Source organism: Nelumbo nucifera, chromosome 2, assembly GCF_055504915.1.
Source record: "Nelumbo nucifera cultivar China Antique chromosome 2, China Antique-T2T, whole genome shotgun sequence".
Classification (NCBI taxonomy): Eukaryota; Viridiplantae; Streptophyta; class Magnoliopsida; order Proteales; family Nelumbonaceae; genus Nelumbo; species Nelumbo nucifera.
The window spans coordinates 46,050,108-46,071,001 of NC_142650.1; the positions used below are offsets into that span (position 1 = coordinate 46,050,108).

The window sequence follows — 20,894 nt, forward strand, 5'->3', positions numbered from 1 at the left end:
CGGTTTGGTTTCAAGATTGATCATTGAAAATATATTTTCTAAAATAGGGAATGCGATTCCCACATGGGAGAGAAAAAATTTTTGAAATTTCACCCAACCTTCCTGCAGGGTTCGACCATCCATATGATGGATCTCTCATCCCAACGGTAATCTTCTTCTTCATTCGAATCGAACACAGCAGCGACGTCTCCGTCGTCTTCTTGCTCACCCCAGGCGAAACATCTTCTTCCTCATTCGAACCAAACGCAGCAGCGTCTTCATCATCTTCTTGCTCACCCCAGGCAAAACATCTTCAATCATCGACTTCTGAGGGGGAGATGACTGAACCAGTAGTGTCTTCTTCTTCCTAACCGAATGCAGCAACGTCTCCGTCATCTTCTTGCTCACCCCAGGCGAAACATCTTCGATCGTCGACTTCTGAGGGGGAGCTGACCAAACCAACAGCGTCTTCTTCTTCCTCGAAGAACCGAGCCAACACTGTCTTCTTCTTCCTTGAAGAACCAATCGAGCAACATCTTCTTCTTCCTCGAAGCTACCAATGGTAACTTTCAGTTTTCTTCCTCATTCAAACCGAACGCAGCAATTTCAATCTTCTTCCTCATTCAAACTGAACATAGCAGTTTCAATCTTCTTCCTCATCTGAATCGAAAGCAGCAGTTTCAGTCTTCTTCCTCATTCGAACCGAATGTAGCATCTTACTCACCGAAGCTAAATTTCAAAGCTACCACAACGTCTTCTTCTTCCTCATTCGAACCAAGAGCTCTAAAGCATCTTACTCATCGAAGCTAAATTTCGAAGGTCAAGCATTTTACCGCAACGTCTTCTTCTTCATCATTCGCACAAAGACTGCCTGTTTTCCGGCACAACGCCTGTGCATCAGGTTCATTTTGGTTTGGCCAGCCGTGCATTTACTTTGTTACATTTTTCCCTAATTGGTTGCCGTAAGGACCTCTGTAAATGAATATTTGAATGTTAACTAATCTAAATTAAGTGTTTAATGTTGATTAAGATATGAATGTCGTTACCCTAGGTTATTGAACATTTGTAGGTATGAATAGCCAACGGAGTGTCGGGAATGAATGTCTGAATAGTTTGCAATATGATACTAAGTATTGCTATTGCAAACAAAAATGCATCCTCCGAATTTCAACAACTCGAAATAACCCACAGAAGTTATTTTATAACTGTCTTAAAATCCGAGGTAATATTTTTAGTGGGATGATATTATTTGTTAGCATCGATATAAGGCATGTATAGTGCTAATGACATGTGTTGCACTTGCAGGAGCAGGTGTTTGATAGCCTAACAACTAAAAGTTATTCTATTGGTGGTTGAAAATTTTTTGAATGGGCAATTCCTCGAGGTTGGTCCGATGAGGTTACATTGGGAAATCGTCATGGTGATGTTCTGGAATGCCTTGAAAAAGTGGAGAAAGCAGTCGATGTTTGCATAAGACAGATTGAGTCTATAAAATCAGTCCATGAGTTAGCTACTGAAGGGATGGCTACACTTAAGTAACTTGTTTTTGTTCTTTTTGTTATTATTCTCCTTACATTGGTGTTTTGGAAATAGTTCATCATTGATGGTGAATACGTAGGTTTTAGTGTTTTTAATATTGCGTTGAAAGACTCCCCCTTTTGTTTCCATGTTGGTGAACTATTTTTGTATCTTATTGTAATTATTTTGACTTTTTAAATATCAGTATATAAACATAAATTGCTTAGAAGATATTTTTTTCTTGACTAAGAAGTATATCTTAATTCATCCAAAATACCTTCCGACAAGGGGCAGAGAAGCTCAGGCTCACCAGGAAGTCCGTTGGATCGGCCTCCGAGCAATTTTGCCAATTCCTAGAAGCTGTCCCTGAGGGGGGCGCAGGGGTCGACAGGCGGCAGAACCACCTCCACAGTGTGGGGAGAGGTTCCCTGGACGTACCCAGATGAGGCGAAAATGCCCTAGGCCAATGGGGAAGGCCGACGGTGGGAAACAGTGCTTTTGCAGAACCATCGTTTTCCACCGCCGGCCCGGGCCATCAGGCTGATGGGAGATCAAAAGGTGTCGGGATGCTCAGTGGGTGAGTGGCAATAGAGGGAGTGGGTTTGGTGACCATTGCACCCCTTCGCACCCACCGGATCGGCCTCCGGGCGATTTTGGCAATTCCTAGAAACGGTCCTAGAGGGGGGGCGTGGGGGTAGTCGGGTGGTGGAACCACCTCCACGGGGTGGGGGGAGGTCTCCTATAGGTACCCAAATGAGGTGGACACGCTTCGGGCCAACAAGGAAGGCTGACGGTGGGAAGTTGTGCTTTCGCAGAACCACCGTTTCTCACCGTCCACCCGAGCCATTAGGTCGATGGTCAATTGGAAGGTTTCGGGATGCTCGTTGGGTTAGTGGCAGTAGGGGGAGTGGGTTTGGTGTCCATCGCACCCCTTCGCACTCGCCGAATCGGCCTCCGGGCGATATTGGCAATTCTGATAAGCGGTCCCAGAGGGGGGCGTGGGGTAGTCGGGCGGCGACACCACATGCACAGGGATGAGAGAGGTCCCCTGTACGTACCCAGATGAGGTTGAGATTGCCCGGGCCAATGGTGAAGGCCGACGGTGGGAAATGGTGCTTTTGTAGAACCATCATTTCCCACCGTCGGCTCAGGCCATTGGGCCGATGGGCGATCGTAAGGTTCCAAGATGCTCGTTGGGTTAGTGGCAGTAGGGGGGAGTGGGTTTGGTGGCCATCACACCCCTCAGCACCCGCCGAATTGGCCTTCGGGCGATTCTAGCAATTCACAGAAGTAGTCCTGAGGGGGGCACGAGGGTAGTCGGGTGGCGGAACCACATGCACAGGGATGGGAGAGGTCCCTTGGTGTACCCAGATGAGGCGGAGATGGCTTGGGCCAACGGGGAAGGCCGATGGTGGGAAATGATGCTTTTGCAGAACCACTGTTTCCCACTGTCAGCTCAGGCCATCGGGCCAATGGGCGATAAGAAGGTTCCAGGATGCTTGTTGGGTTAGTGGAAGTAGGGGGAGTGGGTTTGGTGGCAATCCCACCCCTCCGCACTCACTGGATCGGCCTCCGGGCGATTTGGGCAATTCCCAGAAACGGTCTCGGAGGGGGGATGCGGGGGTAGTCGGGCAACGAAACCACATGCACAGGGAGGGGAGAGGTCCCTTGGATGTACCCAGATGAGGCGGAGATGACCCGGGCCAACGAGGAAGACTAATGGTGGGAAACGGTGTCGTTTCCCCTTGGTCATTTGGCTGCAGCTCGTACCGCCACATCTTTTACACTCGAGTGGCCATCGGTCATTGACTTGCACCGCAATCCCATCGATTCTATGCCAGCCTTGGACCCCGTGCATGGGCGGCCAAGTTATGGGTCAATCACAAAATAGGTATGGCATATACCTCCAGCCTATGGTGATGTCTGTCGACGGGTAACCCACTGACCGATTGACATGCATCACGCTACAGTGCTCTTGCTTTGCAACGGATTGCCCCTTGGTCGTTGGGCTGTAACTCGTACCGCCATAGCCTTTACACTCGAGTGTCCATTGGTCATCGACCTGCATGGGCGGCCAAGTCATGGGTCAATCACAAAATAGGTATGGTCTATACCTCCATCCTATGGTGATGTCTGTCGACGGGTCACCCACTGACCGGTTGACATGCATCACGTTACAGTGCTCCTACTTTGCAATGGATTGCCCCTTGGTCGTTAGGTTGCAACTCGTACCATCATAGCCTTTACACTTGAGTGTCCATCGGTCATCGACCTGCATGGGCGGCCAAGTCATGGGTTAATCACTAAATAGGTATGCCCTATACCTCCAGCCTATGGTGATGTCTATTGACGGGTCACCCACTTATCGGTTGACATGCATCATGCTACAATGCTCAAAATACCCCCTAATCCTCCTATTTAAACCCCACCCCCATCGGAAGCAGTTATCTCATAAGCACCAACCCCCACTACCAAGGTTGTCGGAAGTCCACCTATCATTCGGCTAATACACGGTATTCTATTCGTTCTTCTTATAGACGTTTTCTATTTGCACTAGTAGTTATGACTGATGATCTATATCTTTTTTTGCAGGTGTGTCTTTCGTTCACAAACACATATGGACTCCAGGGTAGATAATTCAATCTTATGCATTTGCAGATTCAATGGTGAATCAGTTGGCATTACTACAAATGAGACAACAGAATTTGATTCATTCGTGCTGAACATTTGTAGTAGTTTTGGGATCAACCCACGTGACGCGAAGATATATTACATGATCCAATGCGAGGAGAAACGCACCCTCAAACTTCGTAACCAAAATGACATACAGACACTTATTCGGTTCAACACCAAAACTTCGGACATTACAGTTTTGTTGAATGAACCAACAAGGGATGTGGGCTGCTTGAATGATTATGGAGAACCCGACTCTGATGACAACGACCAAAGCATGCATACGTGTGTTGGCTCAAATGATATGTCTGACAGCGGTAGCATGGCAGCAACAATGTGGCTTGGTCTTATGACCGGAATTGGGCAAGTGTTCAACGATGTGACTACATTTCGGACTGCCTTGTCTAAATACTCTATAGCCCATAGATTTTCCTATACATATAAACGGAACGACAAGACATGCATTCATGCACAGTGCAATATGGACAACTGCCAGTGGATAATTCGAGCTAGTGCACTGGGAGGAGGGCCTATGGTCCAAGTGCATACATACCAATCTCAACACTCACACACCACAGCTGCATCATCCTCTGTAAGTCTTCTTAGGTCGAATAAGTTTGTAGGAAATCTTCTTGTTGAGAAGATACGAGATAGTCCATCATACAGGGCAACAGACATCATGAAGGACATCAAACGTGACTACACATTGCAGTTAACGTATCAATAGGTTTGAAGGGGGAAAGAGGTCACAAAGGTTCTAATCAACGATAGTGATGATGATTCATACTCACGTATTCCATGGTTTTGTGAGAAGATTCTCGAGTCCAGTCCAAGTTTGTATGTCACTTATAGTATCGATGAAGATGGTCGTTTCAAGCGACTCTTCTTAGCATTCCATGCATTTATTCATGGATTTCACTATGGGTGTTGGCCACTACTATTTGTAGATGGGGCGCACTTAAATGGGAAATATCAGAGGAAGCTTCTAGCCGCCACTGCAATAGATGCCAACAATGGAATGTTCCTCGTCGCACTTTCCATCGTCCCCGCAGAGTGCCTTGAGGATTGCACTTGGTTTATGGAACATCTTAAAGCAGCAATAAATGATGATAAAGATGTTGTGATTGTTTCGAATAGGGGCAATCGCTTGGTGGATGCGGTCCAACGGATTTTTCGACCAGATCTGCATGCCTTCTATTGTCGACACCTCATGGAGAATCTAAAATTGTACATGACACAGCTTCGTTTATCGAAGGAGTTGCATGATGCAAGAAAGTCTATAATGTTCAAATTCATGTATGCGAGATCTACCGACAAGTATGAGGCACTAATGGGGAGGCTTTTTATATTAAATGAATGTGTTGGCAGTTGAGTAAGGTCTATTGAACCTGAGCATTGGGCGAACTCCAAGTTCCCAGGAATGCGGTATGACCAAATGTCGTCTAACATTGCTGAGACGTTCAATGGATGGGTGTTAGACATTCGTGATCACCCTATAAGGACCATGCTGAACACGGTTGAAATTGATGGAACTCCTCTGGAGGAGACATTGCAAATCCCAGGACTGCACAACACCGGTAAGGAAAAGGATCGAAGATAAGTTGCATGTGACAATTCACAATAGCATCCAGTTCCAGGTTTTCCGTGCATCTGTTGATGAGTTTGAGGTCACAAAGGGGGAAAGGCAGTATACCGTCTGATTGGACCAGTAGATGTGCCAGTGCAAGGAGTGGCAAATGAGTGGCCCCTCATGTGCACATGCATGCATGGCCATATCGTACACGGGTTGGAATGTGTACGAATTTGTTGACCCGTACTACACGACTAAAAACAAAGGGTCATATACTCTCAATCGATACACCCTATGTCGTCCCATGAGTTGCATCCAACATCCATGTCATCGGTCGTGAGTGCAAACATTGATACTTCATCATCTACTACACTGCGCCCACTGATGACAAAACGATCACCTGGCCGACCCCGGACCAAACAAATTGAGTCCTAGCCTGTTGAGAAAAAGGGAGGTTCATTGCGGTTGGTGTGATAACACAAGACATTATAGGAGCACGTGAAAGGCACCTATTGAGTAGGGGTATCGTCCCTATCACACCCCACCCCCACCCAACCTTCCCCTTGCTTTATGTTTAGTACCTATTTGGAAATTTTAATGTTAGTAGTTGTATTTTCCCTATCTGGAAGTGTTAATGTTACTACATGTATCCACCCTATCTAGAAATTTTAAGATTTTAATGACAGAAGTTGTGTACTTTAGATACTTGTTGGTGGTTCTGTTGCCCGACTACCCCTGTGCCCCCCCCCCTCTAGGACCATTTCTGGGAATTGACCAAATCACTCGGAGGCTGATCCGGCGGGTGCGGAGGGGTGGGATTGCCACCAAACCCACTCCTCCTACTGCCACTCACCCACCGAGCATCCTGACACCTTTCAATCGCCCATCAACTCGATGGTCCGAGTCGACGGTGGGAAACGATGGTTCTACAAAAGCACTGTTTCCCACCGTCGGCCTTCCCTGTGGGCCCAGGGTATCTCCGCCTTATCTGGGTACTTATAGGCGACCTCCCCCACTCCATGGAGGTGGTTCCACTGCCCGGCTACCCCCCCCCCTTTTAGGACCATTTCTGGGAATGGCTGAATTGCCCGGAGGCCGATCCAGTGGGTGCGGAGGGGTGGGCTTGCCACCAAACTCACTCCCCCTACTGCCACTCACCCATCGAGCATCACAAAACCTTCCAATTGCCCATTGGCTCGATGGCCCGAGCCAACGGTGGGAAACGATGATTCTGCAAAAGCATCGTTTCCCACCGTCGGCCTTTCTTGTTGGCCCGATGCGTCTCTGCCTCCTCTGGGTACATATAGGGGACCTCTGATGGGATGAGAGATCCATCATATGGATGGCCAAACCCTGTAGGAAGGTTGGGCGAAATTTCAAAAAATTTATCTCTCCCACGTGGGAATCATATTCCCTATTTTAGAAAACTGCATTTTCAATGATCAATCTTGAACCTAAACCAGACCAGATCTGAAACCAAAAGGGAGTGGAGGGTTATACCTGATACGAAGTAGCAATAACCTCCAATGAAGGTGCTCACGTCCAAGGAAAGATCCAAAGACTACTTCCACCGAAGATACTGTGCAGGATGAAGCAGAATTAGCAGGATGGCTCTTCCGCAAGAACCTGATTCTTCAGCAAGAATCTAATGAAGGGCTAGTGAGCACAACTTCATATTACCTTTTCTTCTAAAAGGTAATATCAAGAACCCTTCTTGATCACTCCCGCATGTAGAGATCGAACTGGTATGGCGGCAAAAGCAGGAGAGAAGGAGACAGTGCAGTCAAACTGTGTTGTCTCTCTCTGGGAATCAGTAGTCACTCAGATGATTTTTGTTGTATACTAAGGGTTCGCCCTGCTCTCTTATTTATAGCCTTAAAGAGAGGTTCTCCTAATCCCATTAGGAGTTTCCTAATCCAAATCTTGTATTTGGATCTAGACTCTCTTTAAGAGATAAGAATAATCCCTTATCTAATCTGTAGATAAAGATCAGCCCTCCTAATCTAATTAAAAGTTTCATGATCCAAATATTTATTTAGATCTGGACTCTCTGAGTGGATAGGGACAATCCCTTATCCTATCTGCTGATCTAAATCCCAAAACTGCCCTCCTTTAATTAATCTCATTAAGCCAGTTCAAATTGGGTTTTAGGCCCATTAAGTCTATCTGCTCACTTACCCTCCAAACTGCTGTCCAGTTGGATATCCTTGTATGGCGTGGGACCCAAACATTGATCTACACATCAGCCACATGGGTTCAGCCCAGCCTCTGTTACAAGGCCTGGCCGAATTCACTGTAGGAAACAATGAACCCCCGAGTCCATCACCATGGGCTCTTAATGGGCCCAACATTTACACTAAATGGTCCTTGGGTCAAGCCACCTTATAAAAACCCAAGGACTGTGGGCAGATGCAAGATTAGCCCATCAGGTATTACCCTCAATGGTCTTACACTTAACCTCTCAGCCCATAATGATCAAACACTACCCAACAAGAGAGGACCTCTCCCTCGGCTGCAAGGTACAGTGCTGCACTTTCTACTCACATGGATGCTGGGAATTAAAACCTTTTGCAAACATTTTGAAACCATAATATATATGTATATTTCTATATAAATATATTTTGCAAAACAAATTTCAACGGTTAAAATCGACTGCCGGTAGTTTTGGTTTCCATTAGAGAGAGTGCATCCCCGATCATTCACTTTGTCTGAGAAATGGGCTGGTCTTGTCACTATGATCACCCCCTCAGATGAATTCTCGGACTATCCCAATATACCCAGGTTTTGACCCCCTTTAAGGATCTCACTGATTGGCATATCAAAGACAGCCCACTCCAACACATAGTGAAGTATCATAATCGAGTCTAGGGGTTAAGTGTAACATTTCAGTTTTGCCAATCTTTCTCTAAGGTCCAGGGCAATACCGGAATTCTGGTCCGGTTCAGAGTTTCAAGAAAACCCACACTACATGTACCTCAGGTCTTACCCTGGCAGCTGAGACAAGCCACCCCAACCAACTTGGCGGGACATCAGTGTCAGCCTTGGCAAGATAAATCTCCACAGATCTATCCAACGGCTGTGAAGATTCTAAACTAACACGAGTCTCATATGTGTCCAGTTTAAGTGTATTACACAGAAACACATCATAATAACATGAATCAAATATGTACTTTATTCATTTACATTAAATGTCATAATGTACATCATTTTGATTGGAGCTAAGGGCATACACTATCTAACAACCTCCCCCCACCCCATGGAGGTGGTTCCGCTGCCTGACTACCCCCGTGCCCCCCTTTCGAGACCGTTTCTGGGAATTGGCCGAATCGCCCAAAGGACGATTCGGCGGGTGCGGAGGGGTGGGATTGCCACCAAACCCACTCCCTCTACTGCCACTCACCCACTGAGCATCCCGACACCTTTCGATCGCCCATTGGCCCGATGGCTTGAGCCAACGGTGGGAAACAATGCTTTTGCAAAACCACTGTTTCCCACCGTTGGCCTTCCTTGTTGGCCTGGGGCGTCTCCGCCTCATCTGGGTACTTATAGGGGACCTCCCCCCACCCTGTGGAGGTGGTTCCGCCGCCCAACTACCCCGTGCCCCTTGGGACCATTTCTGGGAATTGGCCGAATCGCCCAGAGGTCAGGCACTCCTAATTGCTACTTCACATTGCTATGTGACGCTATATTTTGAGCAAATATTTGATCACAAGGTTTCAAGGCAATATCTATAAAAAAATTGCTTTTTGCATTACTTTACGCCTTTCATCTATAAATTTACGTAGTAAGAGCTGACCAATCGTTAGCTCTAATTCAAAATTTTCTATTGTTAATATATGCTCAGAGTCGTAAGGTGAGAGAAAGGAAAAATAAAATGGTTTTCAATCATCCTCGTAAGATCTTCAATTTATCGGATACGGTTCCGAATGAGTTGAGCCTTTATCTACCACCTAGTAACATTGATATTTCCCTACTACAAACATACTATATGTTAGTATTAACTTGAGACATATAGGCATGTGCTAGCAAACAAAATTCACATGTACTCAATGGGTCAAAGTCAAAATGTGAACCCCGGGCGATGCAATCCATGTACTTCATAACAAACACTCCACACTCGCTACCACTGCAAAAAAGATACACTTGTTGACTCAATAACTACCTAACAAGTACCCCTACACCTAAGCATAGATCATACAACACCTACCCAATCTATTGGGGGGCTAACTCAATGAATTGAAACGACCAACTGATGATCCCAAGAACAAATGGTGACAATTTTTTTCTCAAAGCTATTTGCTGCCAGATAATGTAAAATTGAGTAGACACATAAGCAATTGGTCTCATTATCTTATACCCAATTAGTAACGTAAAAATCAACTAATGATACATACCATGGATCTTGCATACGTGTCGTGGAGGCTGCTATTTAAGGAACTATAGGCTTTGATTCTGCAGTCCACCATATTCACCACCAGTGTGAGCCATTAGATAAAGGTATTAAAACCTTATTGCACATCAATATTTCGTAGGGCTTCAACCATTAATAGAGAACATCGTTGCGGGCATCCGATAAATACAACTGCATTACAAACAAATAGCATTGGAATTATATCACAAAATGAATCACAAGCATATGGATTTTAGTCACATTGCAATCAACAACCCATACCGATGTCATCGAAGACACATAGCATATGTTCATGGTGTTGGTGTTTCTTGCCTTCAGCAAAAACCAATACGCATCAATGACCTACACAACCACACATGTCAAATTAGCTACATTGACAATTAGCCTTGTATGACTTGCAACACTCCCTTAAACTAAAATAATACCTCATCGTACAGCCATGCTTTCGGGTCGAAGAGGGGCAATAAACAATCCGGGGTCAAAAACACAACACCATCAATCCATACTAATTGATCACTGCCATAACCATTAATCAACCTCGTTACACAATAAAAAGATAACGATACAAACAAATTCTAGTTTAAAGCAAATAACTTAGATAGACACAATCTACTAAACAGTCATGCGCACTTGCCCTTTCTTGTGGTTCTTTAAGAACCATTTCACAACTTCAAGGTCCTCCTTTGGGACCAAGTCCTTCATCTTAAAATAATTCCACAATGCACATGCATCAACCGACTGCAACAAATGTTCAATGAATAAACTACTAAGAAAGTCAAATCAAACCAAAACAACCCTACAAATAACCCCAAGACAACACCAACAGTTATCATTTCACCTTCGCCTTCACTTCTCTTTCGCTACTTGCCCTTGCTGCCCAGGAGCTTAGAAGGGCAACACCACCATGCTACTTTGCTTTCGTTCTCTCCTTGCTCGAGGAAACTTACGTTTGTAAGTTTTGGTAATGGAGGGTGAACCATTAAGAATTTCCCCAGATGGGGCTGCAATACTAGTCCGTTCGGGAGATTGCTCTACCTCCGTGGTACCACATGCAACTCCTGCAGAAAAAGTCTGCACCATAATCATCATCGTCTGGCAAGTAGTTTTCCAAACCTTCATACCCATCACTAAATGGTGCTGCATCAAGGTCCAACCCATTATTTCTCATCATTTTGCGAAGCCTATTAACTTCATCATGAAGTTCCACGTTCTACTTTCTTGTCGAGTTATACTCTTTAGCCTCTGTACATAGAATTTGATATTCCATAGATTCCACGCAAGATTTGCAAAATTTTTGAAAAATCAAGTTAAAAGCAATTTAACAAATCTCAACATTAGCAGTAAGTCAACTTGTATATAACTCAAAACATGTATGATACGCTAATCATACCTTTTTCCCAGGCCGACGCCACCCGTGACCAGCATCCTCTCCATCATAAAAAGGTTCCCCACCCACACCATGGCCCCCTCCGTCCACAAACTGCATATCAACACCAAAGGTTAATAACTACCATGTACTTAGATCACATAGAGGACTCCACTATAAAGAAAAAAAAATTAAAAATTACGCAACCCTCTGACCGAACATCCACTAAGGCTATCTCCTGGCTAGTAGGGTTCAAACCCTCAATAACCTGTAATAAGTTTATAAATCCATATGAGATCTTCAGTTTCCACCAGAACTAAATAAATAAGAACTACAAACACCACAAGTAGAGGAGCGGAAGTGAGAACTGTTTCCGCCCTAGCTTTCTTCAACAAATAGGCCCTCTTCAACTTCCATTGATACCCCATATTCCCCCACTTAAGCAAATGAGGACTAGCATCAGGAACTGAACTGAAGGACTGAATAATGTTGTGTGCTCGTAAAGCCATGCCTACAAAAAAAGAAATCCGCCAATAAATGATCATCAATTGAATGAGAATAGCATAAAGAATAAATAAAAAAAATTGAATGTCATCCACACTAACCATCAACACTGTGTTGCATCGAAATAGACATCTGCTATACGAGGATGAGCCTCTACTCGATCCAGCACCACAACTGGAAACAAACTGATCAAGACCACCGACCAAGAATTGATGTACACATTTACCCTAAGCATAAAGACCAATACGTTGTAAACCATCAACGTATCCAGCCCAAAAGGAGCTCACCCTCGAACTGCCTTGGGGAAACAACACACAACCGAACAAGAACAGAATAATCAGCTTTACCACCTCCTCAATGTACAATCTTCTTTAGTCTACACCACACAAGATCCAGCTCTATAGAGGCAGAGTGATTTTGATCAAAGCCAAAAGATCTTTGTAACAATACACTACCAACAACGCTTTCCGATAGGGAAACTATACTACCCGACAGGCCAATACTCGTTATCACGGCAACATCAGCCTCGCTGAATTGCACAGTCCTTCCACCAACTATAAAACACTGCCTAGTCGAGTCCCACAATTTCACTAAATAATTCAATAGGGATGTCTTTACAATCACCTGTGGAAAATCCAAAAAGTGTCCAAAGAGAGTCTCTTGGAGCCTTCTCTTGTGCTCCAAAACTTAGAGACAAACTCTAGTTTCAAGTCAGGTAAGCAGCTCCGGTGGTGAATTTGATGATGATTCATTATTGGCCAAAAAAGGAGAAATATGTACACTTGCACCAGCCGAGTTACCATAGTGGAAAAGTCAACGTACCGGGACAAGCAAAATAACCAAGCTCCTGTTTTAACAACTCCAAGCGTAAAAAGAATTTGATGATGATTCATTATTGGCCAAAAAAGGAGAAATATGTACACTTGCACCAGCCGAGTTACCATAGTGGAAAAGTCAACGTACCGGGACAAGCAAAATAACCAAGCTCCTGTTTTAACAACTCCAAGCGTAAAAGAGTTGCTTTGCACCAGCCGGGAATCGAACCCGGGTCTGTACCGTGGCAGGGTACTATTCTACCACTAGACCACTGGTGCTTACGCTTTAAAAATAATAAATATACCTAACTAAAGTTATGATTCTTCATATTGTCATAGCCAAAACAATTCATCTTAGGGGTGCAAATGAATCCGATCCTATTTGGTCGAATTGGAATCACCCCTATCCGATTTGATATTATATTATATATATATGTTATTTATTTATTTATAAATATATTTTTTATATTTTTATAAATTTATTATATTATTTATATGTATATATGATAACAAATTTTGTATTTTTTGTTTTTATTCTATTTAAATTAGTATATTTTATTTTTCTTTTAATAATTTATTAAATTTTAAATAAAACAAGTTGGATTAGATGAAGATCAACTTATTGATGATAGGATTCAAGTTCAACTCAAGTCCTATCAGATCTGATCGGACCTTCAGAGCAGATCAGATCCCATATGAACATTGTTGGATCGGATTTGAATACCCTAATTCAAATCCGGTCCAATTTATTTGCATCCCTAATACATCTAAAGCCACAATTCTTTGTTTAACCCTATACTAAAACATAGGGTGAAAGACTTAAACCTCCATTGAGACTTCTCTTAATACTGAAACATCCCCTCATTTTTTTGTATTAGACTTAAACCTCTCCTGTCAGATCTATAAAATTGTTTTCTCAAACAGAAGAATTAAAATGATTGATACAACCCTGCACTAAATTTGGAATTTAATGGGTCTAGTTAATTTAGAGAAAAAAAATCGCCTTCAACATTGGAATAGTGACAAATTTTGATTAGCGTTTAAAGTTTATATTACTGCTGCGTTTTTCTAACGAAAGATAGATGGATTTATTATTAGTTCTTTTATAAGGAAATTATAATATGTTTTGATTTTTTTTTGTTTTTCATAAAAAAAAAAAGAAAAAATCTTTTGACTATTCGTGGTTTGAAGGAAAATGTAAGGAAATAAAGAAAAAGGCAGAAAAACCTTTACAAACCTTGCATTGGTTTTTCTATCTTTCCCTACATTTTCCTTCAAACCAAACATAGCCTGTATGTTTCTCTAACGAAAGATGACCAGTTCTTATAGCATTACCAGTTCTTCTATAAGAAAATCATATGGAAAAAGGCAGAGAAACATAGGCAACGGATGCGTGATTTTTGTCCGCAGGTCTTAGTCCAATTTAAAAAGTGAGTGAATGCTTCAGTATTTAGATAGAACTTTAGGGGAGGTTTAAGTCTTTTAAATCAAAATTAAGGCTGCATTTGGCAAGTCTTTTTGCACGGGCTTTGGGCTGTTTAGAAGCCCGGAAGCTTGAATTTTGAGCTTTTCCCATTTGGCAATAGAAATATTTATTCGGGAAAAGCTCCAATCCAAAAAAGAAGCCAAAAGCCCGAATTTGGGCTTTTTCAGGAAGCTTCATGGCCCCACATATATGTCCACACATGGACCCACATGCATGTCCATCAATGGCATGTGGGGCCCACCTTGTAAAATGTATGTGGGCCCCACATACATATCCACACATGGACTCACATGCATGTCCACCAATGGCATGTGGAGCCCACCTTGTGGAATGTATGTGGGCCCCACATACGTGTCCACACATGGACCCTACATGCATGTCCACCAATGGTATGTGGGGCCCACCTTGCAAAATGTATGTGGGCCCCACATACATGTCCACACATGGACCCTACATACATGTCCAATTGTATGTGGGCCCACCTTGAAATATGTATGTGAGCCCCACATACAGGTGCACATAGACCCACATGCATGTCCACCAATGACATGTGGGGTCCACCTTATTAAATGTAGGTGGGCCCCACATATGTCCACACATGGACCCTATATGCATGTCCACCAATGGTATGTGGGGCCCACCTTGCAAAATGTATGTGGGCCCCACATACATGTCCACACATGGACCCTACATACATGTCCACCAATTGTATGTGGGGCCCACCTTGAAAAATGTATCTGGCCCCACATACATGTCCATACATGGACCTACATGCATATCCACCAATGGCATGTGGGGCCCACCTTGTAAAAGTATATGGGCCCCACATACATGTCCACACATGGACCCCACATGCATGGCCATCAATGGTATGTCAGGCCCACCTTGTAAAATGTACGTGGGCCCCACATACATGTCCACCAATGATATGTGGGTCCCACCTTAGAAAATGTATGTAGGTCCCATATGTTAAATGAAAGGTTTGTTGGCCCACACACAAGATCTATTTGCAAAATCTCGTCCTATTATTTTACCATCAGATCTTCTAAAAAAGATTTACCAAACAGACACTAAGTCAACCAATTATTAGAACTTCCTCCACTTTCACTAAAATTTTGACGCCGTGGCATCTACCACCCCTTCTCGTAGAAGGCTAAAAATATAATAGAAAACGCTAATGTCATGTTATTAACATTTGTAAATACGAATCAAATATATATTTAATAGCATCATATTGTATAAGAGTTTCCATTTTTATTTTTTCATCATTATGCACATGCGCTACACTAGTGTTATAAAAGTTGAAACATTATCAATGTTTTTGGGATAATCATATAGGCATTAGGTATGGTTTGATCTTCACAATGTCGCACTCTAATTTATAGTTCAATGATTCAATCTACAGATTTTTGGGCTTGGACCTGAGTTTCTTGTCCAATTCCAGCCCAACCTAGAATCGTAAATAATATGTGAATAAATAAATATGCATTCACACATATACATACATATATATATATATATATAATATGATATATTATATATTTTTTCAAATCATAATATTATATATATATATTAAAATTAGTCTGTCCACGTCATTATACATTTCCTTGCTTCAAACCTCCCTTTCTAATTTTATGTTTTTTCTTTAATTTTTAATTTTTTAATTTCACATAATTATCCATTAAATAAATAAGGAAACCACATATGTTTAACTATTTATAACAACCATAAAGAAAGAATGATTTGCTTTTTTAATGTTTAGCCAAGTGGCACAAGTTTCCCCCACTTCCTCCTAAATTGTCTCTAATTCCTATTTATCTCCTAAATTATCTCTAACTCATATTTATCTCTTAAATTATCTCTAATTTAGTAGAGAGATTCTCTCCTAAACTATATCTAATTCCTATTTATCCTCTCTCCCACCTTTTATCTATATCTATCTAAAGAAAGTTTCAATTAAAAAAATTCAAAACTATTTAAATGTTATAACGAAATTATATACTAAATTTAAAATATTTATTCAAAAAACAAAAAATTAATAGATTTAATAATATTCATATTATTAATAATTCAATATTTTTACAAAATTCATCATGAAATTATGTAGTAACAATATAATTTATAATTTTACGAATTATTCAATTCAAATGTTATTCAAATAATAAAAATTTAACAATAAAAATAAAATATTATTTAAATATTTCAATAAATAAATATCTTAGATAAAAACATTAAAAATACCTAAATAATATAACAAAATATTTAATATTATGTAATAAAATAAAAATAAATAAATAAAATTCAAATAATGATAATTTTTAAATGTTTTACATATTATTTAAATATTTAAATAACAAAATATTTAATAGTTTAAATAACGAAATTATGTAATAAATTTAAAAAAAATCTTAAAAGTAGAAACATAATTATAATAGAATTCATAATATTCATATTAATAATAATTTAATATTTTACAAAATTAATAACGAATTATGTAATAATATTACAATTATAATTTTATGGATTATTAAATTCAATAAATAATTAATATTTTAAGAATTTAAATAACAATATTATTCCAATAACTAAATAATATTGTAAATAACTGATTTCACTTACATCAATTAATAATTATAGAAAGTAACTATCAACAATATTATATTTGTTAGTAATAATTTTACAATAACAGTGTATATTCATTATATATTTATATATACTATAATTAATATTATTTTATTTTCAGTAATTATTTATTTTTTTTAAATATGATTTCAATAATTATTTATAAATGTGTTTTTATTTTTTTATTTAATAGATTTTTCAATAATTATTGAAGATTAAATAACTATTATTTAACTTTTGAAATTTAATTTATCGTATTTATTGTATTTTTGTTATAAATTTATTTTTAGTAATTATATATTTTATAATTTATAGATTAATACTTATTAGAGATTAAACTATTATTTAAGATCACACTATTTATTGACTAATTTAGTATATTTTTTTAATTATTGTATTTTTATTGTATATCTATTATATTTTCATTATAAACTTATTTTCAATGATTTGTGTATGTTTGTAATAAATTTTCAAAAATTATTGGAGATTAAACTATTGTTGTTTATTAGAGATTATAGTATAAATTTAGTTGAAATTAGGAGTGTTCAATGACTGGTTTAGTTTAATTGTAGGTTGTTTCGCCAACCAAATCTATTCGATCAAGTCTGTAGTTTGTCACTTGAAACCGATTGACCATTAGCAAAAACTCACCAACTCGGGTTGTATTGATTTGGGTCTATTTTTTGTTTAGAGTTTTTGTTCAAAATATTCCAACTTAAAAATTATCTTTAAATTTCATAAATTACAATGATATTATTAAAAAATAAATTACAAAAATTAAATCTATGATATAAAAACATTTTAGACTAACAAATATGGGAATTTTCCTACTTTCCCATATTAAAAAATTAAATTTAAAATATAAAATATTAATATATATTTATTAAACCAGAGCCGGTCTGAAAATACTAGAAAACCAACCAACTCGGGTTGAGTTTGATCGGATTGTTTATTAAAAAGTTAAAATATAAAATAATTATATACTCTTATGTATTTCTATTGTTTAACTTTTGCTTAACAAAGCACGGGTCCCCGTCACCATGCCTCTCCTTGCTCCATTATCTCCACCTTGCATTCTCTTAAACTTTCTCTCCTCTCCCCTTTCCACCACTCCCATTAAGCCATGTAACTCAACTACCTAAAAATATTCATATAATCTCTCTCCTAAGGTATCTCATTTAAACCAATAGGAAAGTATCATGTTGTCCCACTTAGGGGTGAGCATTATTCGGTTAAAACCGAATTACCGAACCGAAAATTTTGGTTTCGGTTTTTTCAGTTTTTCGGTAATTCAGTTAGGTTAATTCGATTTTTGGGTAATTTGGTTAACTGAAAAAACCGAATTAACTAAAATTTAATATATAATATATAATATACAATATATGATATATAATATATAATATGTTTAATACTTATATATTAATGTATTATAATGAAATTAAATTTCATAATATATATTATCGGTTATAATATATAATATTATGTATATATTAATTAAATTCAGTTTTAACCGAAATAACCAAAAATTTTGATTTGGTTATTTATGTTTTATTATAATTCGGTTTTCATTTTTTAATTTCGGTTTTAAAAATTATGGTTTATTTAGTTCGGTTTTTAACCAAATAAACCGAATGCTCACCCCTAGCCCCTCTCCCTAATCAATTCCTAAAATGCATCCCCCCCAATCTATATCCATTCTCCCTCATTAAAAATATTTATATTAATTAATAAATAGTTAAATACGGTTAATATTTAATCCCACCCATATTCAGAGAGTATTAAATAGTGTTATTACCAAAGATTAATAAATATAGTTAGTAAATTACTAAAAATTAAATATTCTTATTAGTGTGGTTAGTAAATTACCCAAATTTAAAAATATTGTTATTAATTAACTCATTAGCAACATTTTATAGAAATTGAAAACTCTTTAACTAATTTCTATAAAATTGAGAATTATATTTAACATTTATCAGAAAGTATAAAATTTTAGTTATTGTTATTATTATAATTAATAACCAAATACAAATGGGGGAACAAAATATTATAATGTTAGAAAATGAAATTATTAATTAATTTATATTAAAACATAAAAGATAAAAAATATATTTAATAACAATTTAAAAAATTTCAATAAATCCCCATAGTTACACAAATGTAATAGTTTTTTCAAAAATTTTCATAAAATAACATTTTTGAAATTAAAAGATATAAAGTATTTGAAAGTTTATTTAAAATGCATTAAATAATTTTTGAAATTTATTAGAATATTTTGGAAATTATAGGAAAATTTATTACATTTGATGGATTTTGGAAAATCATTGAAAATTTATGGAAAACTATGGGAAATGGAAAAGTATAATTTGAACAAATAATTACACAAATTATTAAGATAAATTAGTATAATATTGGAAAAAGGAAATTATTGGTTAGTTTATATTAGAAATTATAAGATAAAGTAGTATAATTCTATAAGTAAACCATTTAAAAAGAAAATAAATTATCTAATAAAAATTTAAATAAATTTGAATAAATTTTCAAAATTACACAAGTACAATAAATTTTCCAATATTTTTATAAAATTATATTTTTGAATATTAAAGATGATTTAGTGTACTTTTAGAAATTTACCATGTGGTTGATACTCAATATATCCTTTTGATCATTTCTATCATGAAATTGAATATTGGGTTGACAGGGACAGTGTTTTCAAAATTGGCTCAAACTAGATGGTTAGATCAGAAAAATTGGGAATTGGACACCATTTTACCTCAAAACCGCTTTTTGTCCAAAAACCGTTTATTTGGTTAGCGAACTACTAACTTGGGCGGTTGAACCATCAACTCAGACAACCGTTTTTGGCCTTTTTTATTTTTCTAATTTTTTATTTTTTTGTTAGAGCGGGTCATCAGTTCGAACCGAACAGTCAAATCGTTCGACCCCAGAACGGTTCCTTGTCTAGTCCAATTTTAAAAACCCTGGACGGGGAGTGGGCGCCTTACCTTGAGCTTGGCTTAGTGTGCGACATGGCCTAGCCCAAGGCTCGGTCCATGGACTAGCCCGACCCATGGCATGGCACGGGTCAGTGTAGGCTCGAGCCGTGGGCCGTGCTGAACCGACCCCCTAAATTATTCTAGAGGAGGGAGGCACGACTTGGGACGCCCTGTGGGCCAGCACGACATGACTCGCACTTTGTGCGGGCCACATGCGGGTTGTGTCATGTCAACCCAGCACGACCCAATTTACACCTCTACTTGAACCCGCCCAATATTGGGGAAGGGATAAGGAAATTCGAGGATTCTCCATCCTTGATGAGGAGTGGGGTGCTTTGCCCTTGAACTCGCCCGACTTTGAGGAATAGTTACCTTGCCCTGAACCCGCATGACAATGGGTATGGGGTAGAGTGTCTTGACTATGGGGTAGGGAAAGGGATGGGGTGCCCTGCCCTGAACCCACCCCATTGTCATTCCTATAAAATTGTTAATTATTAATGGAATCAATAAAAAATGATAGCTTTTATAATTATTTTTATTTATTTAAAATTAATAAAAATTTCATCTAAAATAATAAAAAGAATAAAATTATTAATAAAATTAAATTTATTAAAAAATATTTATTTATATTCAATTATTAATAATTATTTTTTATAAATCAACATTAAATAAAAAATAAAGAAATTAAATATTTCAGATTTTCACGTGCACCACACGGGTCCTTGCTAGTATATTTTATATTATAAGACTCCAACTACTATGGCATTGGAAGGATATTGTGCCTAAGACATTGATAACCAACCAACTAATATATGTGTTATTATCAGTAACTAATCAATTAACATTCATTCAAATGGCATGAACCCAGTTCGTATTTGGTTTCATATGCTCAAAACATGGCACAAGAGTGGCTAAAACCTATATACTCCAAAATCGCATTGTAGGCTTGTTTAGTAA

At 38.8% G+C, this 20,894-nt stretch overlaps 1 non-coding gene across 1 annotated transcript; it reads right to left on the reverse strand.

Moving 5' to 3' along the window:
- Window positions 1–13,044: 13,044 nt before the first annotated feature.
- On the reverse strand, window positions 13,045–13,115 carry TRNAG-GCC (transfer RNA glycine (anticodon GCC)). The gene has a single exon. It is a non-coding gene; the product is annotated as a tRNA-Gly (tRNA).
- Between the last annotated feature and the right edge of the window lie 7,779 nt (window positions 13,116–20,894).